The following is a 6,000-nucleotide window of genomic DNA, read 5'->3' as shown; positions in this document are numbered from 1 at the left end:
AACACCACTAGCTACTCCTTCTTTATAATATTAATAATAGGACACAACAGGCTGCTCCTCCTGTATAATAATAATAACAACAAGTCACCACAGGCTGCTCCTTCTGTATAATAATAATAACAGAACACCACAGCATGCTTCCCCTGTATAATAATAATGACAGGACACCACAGGCTGCTCCCCCTGTATAATAATAATAAGTGGACACCACTAGCTACTCCTTCTTTATAATAGTAATAATAGGACAACAAAGGCTCCTCCTCCTGTATAATAATAATAATAATAATAATAATAATAATAATAATAAAAATAACAGGACACCACAGGATGCACCCCTGTAAAATTATAACCACAACACCAATGCACACCACAGGCTACTCCCCCTGCATAATAATAAGAATAATAATAACAATAACAACAACAACAGGACACCACAGGCTGCTCCCCCGGTATAAAAATAATAATAATAATAATAATAATAATAATAATAATGCTTCCCCTGTATAATAATAATAGGACACCACTGGCTGCTTCCCCTGTATAATAATAATAATAGGACACCACTGGCTGCTCCCCCTGTATTATAATTATAATAATAATAATAATAATAACTGTACACCACAGGCTGCTCCCTCTGTATAATAATAACAGGACACCACAAGCTGCTCCTCCCGTATAATATCAACAGGACACCACAGGCTGATCCTTCTGTATAATAAATATAATTAATATAATAATAACTGTACACCACAGGCTGCTCCCTCTGTATAATAATAACAGGACACCACAGGCTGATCCTCCTGTATAATAATAATGACAGGACACCACAGGCTGATCCTCCTGTATAATAATAATAACAGGACACCACAGCCTGCTTCCCCTGTATAATAATAATAGGACACCACTAGCTGCTTCCCCTGTATAATAATAATAGGACACCACAGGCTGATCCTCCTGTATAATAAATAATAAGAATTTACTTACCGATAATTCTATTTCTCGTAGTCCGTAGTGGATGCTGGGACTTCCTTAAGGACCATGGGGAATAGTGGCTCCGCAGGAGACTGGGCACAAAGTAAAAGCTTTAGGACTAGCTGGTGTGCACTGGCTCCTCCCCCTATGACCCTCCTCCAAGCCTCAGTTAGGATACTGTGCCCGGACGAGCGCACATAATAAGGAAGGATCTTGAATCCCGGGTAAGACTCATACCAGCCACACCAATCACACCGTACAACCTGTGATCTGAACCCAGTTAACAGTATGATAAACTTAGGAGCCTCTAAAAAGATGGCTCACAACTATAAACAACCCGATTTTTTTGCAACAATAACTATATACAAGTATTGCAGACCATCCGCACTTGGGACGGGCGCCCAGCATCCACTACGGACTACGAGAAATAGAATTATCGGTAAGTAAAAAATTCTTATTTTCTCTAACGTCCTAGTGGATGCTGGGACTTCCTTAAGGACCATGGGGATTATACCAAAGCTCCCAAACGGGCGGGAGAGTGTGGATGACTCTGCAGCACCGAATGAGAGAACTCCAGGTCCTCCTCAGCCAGGGTATCGAATTTGTAAAATTTAGCAAACGTGTTTGCCGCTGACCAAGTAGCTGCTCGGCAAAGTTGTAAAGCCGAGACCCCTCGGGCAGCCGCCCAAGATGAGCCCACTTTCCTTGTGGAATGGGCTTTAACAGATTTTGGCTGTGGCAGGCCTGCCACAGAATGCGCAAGCTGAATTGTACTGCAAATCCAGCGAGCAATCGTCTGCTTAGACGCAGGAGCACCCAACTTGTTGGGTGCATACAGGATAAACAGCGAGTCAGATCTTCTGACTCCAGCCGTCCTGGAAACATATATTTTCAGGGCCCTGTCCTCCAAGTCCCTAGTAGCCGCAGGCACCACAATAGACTGGTTAATGTGAAACGCTGAAACCACCTTAGGTAGAAATTGAGGACGAGTCCTCAATTCTGCCCTGTCTGATGAAAAATTAGGTAAGGGCTTTTATAAGATAAAGCCGCCAATTCTGAGACCCGCCTGGCTGAAGCCAGGACTAACAGCATTACCACTTTCCATGTGAGATATTTAAAGTCCACAGTGGTGAGTGGCTCAACCCAATGTGATTTTAGGAACCCCAAAACTACATTGAGATCCCAAGGTGCCACTGGAGGCACAAAAGGAGGCTGTATATGCAGTACCCCCTTGACGAACGTCTGAACTTCAGGCACTGAAGCCAGTTCTTTCTGGAAGAAGATCAACAGGGCCGAAATCTGAACCTTAATGGATCCCAATTTTAGGCCCATAGACAGTCCTGCTTGCAGGAAATGTAGGAATCGACCCAATTGAAATTCCTCCGTAGGGGCCTTCTTGGCCTCACACCACGCAACATACTTCCGCCAAATGCGGTGATAATGTTTTGCAGTTACATCCTTCCTGGCTTTGATCAGGGTAGGGATGACTTCATCTGGAATGCCTTTTTCCTTCAGGATCTGGCGTTCAACTGCCATGCCGTCAAACGCAGCCGCGGTAAGTCTTGGAACAGACAAGGACCCTGCTGAAGCAGGTCTTTTCTTAGAGGTAGAGGCCACGGTTCCTCCGTGAGCATCTCTTGCAGTTCCGGGTACCAAGATCTTCTTGGCCAATCCGGAGCCACGAGTATAGTTCTTACTCCTCTCCTTCTTATAATTCTCAGTACCTTGGGTATGAGAGGCAGAGGAGGGAACACGTATACCGACTGGTACACCCACGGTGTTACCAGAGCGTCCACCGCTATTGCCTGAGGGTCCCTTGACCTGGCGCAATAATTGTCCAGTTTTTTGTTGAGACGGGACGCCATCATGTCTACCATTGGTTCTTCTCAACTGTTTACAATCACTTGGAAGACTTCTGGGTGAAGCCCCCACTCCCCCGGATGGAGGTCGTGTCTGCTGCGGAAGTCTGCTTCCCAGTTGTCCACTCCCGGAATGAACACTGCTGACAGTGCTATCACATGATTTTCCGCCCAGCGGAGAATCCTTGCAGCTTCTGCCATTGCCCTCCTGCTTCTTGTGCCGCCCTGTCTGTTTACGTGGGCGACAGCCGTGATGTTGTCCGACTGGATCAATACCGGTTGACCCTGAAGCAGAGGCCTTGCCTGACACAGGGCATTGTAAATGGCCCTTAGTTCCAGGATATTTATGTGAAGAGACGTTTCCATGCTTGACCACAAGCCCTGGAAATTTCTTCCCTGTGTGACTGCTCCCAAGCCTCTCAGGCTGGCATCCGTGGTCACCAGCATCCAATCCTGAATGCCGAATCTGCGGCCCTCTAGAAGATGAGCACTCTGTAACCACCACAGGAGAGACACCCTTGTCCTTGGAGATAGGGTTATCCGCTGATGCATCTGCAGATGCGATCCGGACCATTTGTCCAGTAGATCCCACTGAAAGGTTCTTGCATGGAATCTTCCGAATGGAATCGCGTCGTACGAAGCCACCATTTTTCCCAGGACTCTCGTGCATTGATGCACTGATACATGGCCTGGTTTTAGGAGGTGCCGGACTAACTCGGATAACTCCCTGGCCTTCTCCTCCGGGAGAAACACCTTTTTCTGGACTGTGTCCAGAATCATCCCTAGGAACAGTAAACGTGTTGTTGGAATCAGCTGTGATTTTGGGATATTTAGAATCCACCCGTGCTGACGTAGCACTACCTGAGATAGTGCTACTCCGACCTCTAACTGTTCTCTTGATCTTGCACTTATCAGGAGATCGTCCAAGTACGGGATAATTGAGACGCCTTCTTTTCGAAGTAGAATCATCATCTCGGCCATTACCTTGGTAAAGACCCGGGGTGCCGTGGACAATCCAAACGGCAGCGTCTGAAACTGATAATGACAGTCCTGTACCACAAACCTGAGGTACCCTTGATGAGAAGGGAAAATTGGGACATGAAGATAAGCATCTTTGATGTCCAGAGATACCATATAGTCCCCTTCCTCCAGGTTCGCTATCACTGCTCTGAGTGACTCCATCTTGAATTTGAACCTTTTTACGTAAGTGTTCAGGGATTTTAAATTTAAAATTGGTCTCACCGAGCCGTCCGGCTTCGGTACCACAAACAGTGTGGAATAATACCCCTTTCCCTGTTGTAGGAGGGGTACCTTGATTATTACCTGCTGTGAATACAGCTTTTGAATAGCTTCCAAAACCGCCTCCCTGTCGGAGGGAGACGATGGTAGAGCAGACTTCAGAAACCGGCGAGGGGGAGATGTCTCGAATTCCAATTTGTACCCCTGAGATACTATTTGCAGGATCCAGGGGTCCACTTGCGAGTGAGCCCACTGCGCGCTGAAATTTTTGAGACGGGCCCCCACCGTGCCTGAGTCCGCTTGTAAAGCCCCAGCGTCATGCTGAAGCTTTTGTAGAAGTGGGACCGGGCTTCTGCTCCTGGGAAGGGGCTGCCTGGTGCAGTTTCTTCCCTCTTCCTCTGCCCCTGGGCAAAAAGGAGTGGCCTTTTGCCCGCTTGCCCTTATGGGAACGAAAGGACTGATTTTGAAAAGACTGTGTCTTTTTCTGCTGAGAAGTGACATGAGGTAAAAAGGTGGATTTGCCAGCAGTTGCTGTGGCCACCAGGTCCGATAGACCGACCCCAAATAACTCCTCCCCTTTATACGGCAATACTTCCATATGTCGTTTGGAATCCGCATCCCCTGACCACTGTCGCGTCCATAATGCTCTCCTGGCAGAAATGGACATCGCACTTACTCTTGAGGCCAGGGTGCAAATATCCCTCTGTGCATCACGTATATATAGTAAAGCATCCTTTAAATGCTCTAAGGTTAATAATATAGTGTCTCTATCCAGGGTATCAATATTTTCAGTCAGGGATTCTGACCAAGCCACCCCAGCACTACACATCCAGGCTGAGGCAATCGCTGGTCGCAGTATAACACCAGTATGTGTGTATATACTTTTAAGTATATTTTCCAGCCTTCTATCAGCTGGTTCCTTGAGGGCGGCCGTATCTGGAGACGGTAACGCCACTTGTTTTGATAAGCGTGTGAGCGCTTTATCCACCCTAGGAGGTGTTTCCCAACGCGCCCTAACCTCTGGCGGGAAAGGATATAGTGCCAATAATTTATTAGAAATTAGCAGTTTTTTATCGGGGGGAAACCCACGCTTTATCACACACCTCATTTAATTCATCTGACTCAGGAAAAACCACCGGCAGTTTTTTCACACCCCACATAATACCTCTTTTTGTGGTACTTGTAGTGTCAGAAATATTCAACACCTCTTTCATAGCCGTGATCATGTAACGTGTGGCCCTACTGGACATTACGTTCGTTTCCTCACCGTCGACATGGACTCAGTATCCGTGTCTGGGTCTGTGTCGACCACCTGAGGTAGTGGGCGTTTTAACGCCCCTGACGGTGTCTGAGACGCCTGGACAGGCACTAATTGATTTGCCGGCTGTCTCATATCGTCAACGTTTTTTTGCAAAGTGCTGACATTGTCATGTAATTCTTTAAACACGACCATCCAGTCAGGTGTCGACTCCCTAGGGGGTGACATCACTAACACAGGCAATTGCTCTGCTTCCACATCATTTTCCTCCTCATACATGTCGACACAATCGTACCGACACCCAGCACACACACAGGGAATGCTCTGAAAGAGGACAGGACCCCACTAGCCCTTTGGGGAGACAGAGGGAGATTTGCCAGCACACACCAGAGCGCTATATATGTACAGGGATAACCTTATATAAGTGTTACTCCCTTAATAGCTGCTTATATTGTTATGTTTTGCCAAATAGTGCCCCCCCTCTCTTGTTTTCACCCTGTTACCGTAGTGTACTGCAGGGGAGAGTCAGGGAGCTGTCCTTCCAGCGGAGCTGTGAGGGAAAATGGCGCTTGTGTGCTGAGGAGATAGGCTCCGCCCCCTTCTTGGCGGCCTTTCTCCCGCTTTTTCTGTGGAAAACTGGCAGGGGTTAAATACATCCATATAGCCCAGGGA

Source organism: Pseudophryne corroboree (genome assembly GCF_028390025.1).
Source record: "Pseudophryne corroboree isolate aPseCor3 chromosome 3 unlocalized genomic scaffold, aPseCor3.hap2 SUPER_3_unloc_10, whole genome shotgun sequence".
NCBI lineage: Eukaryota > Metazoa > Chordata > Amphibia > Anura > Myobatrachidae > Pseudophryne > Pseudophryne corroboree.
This window is presented reverse-complemented; position numbering follows the sequence as displayed.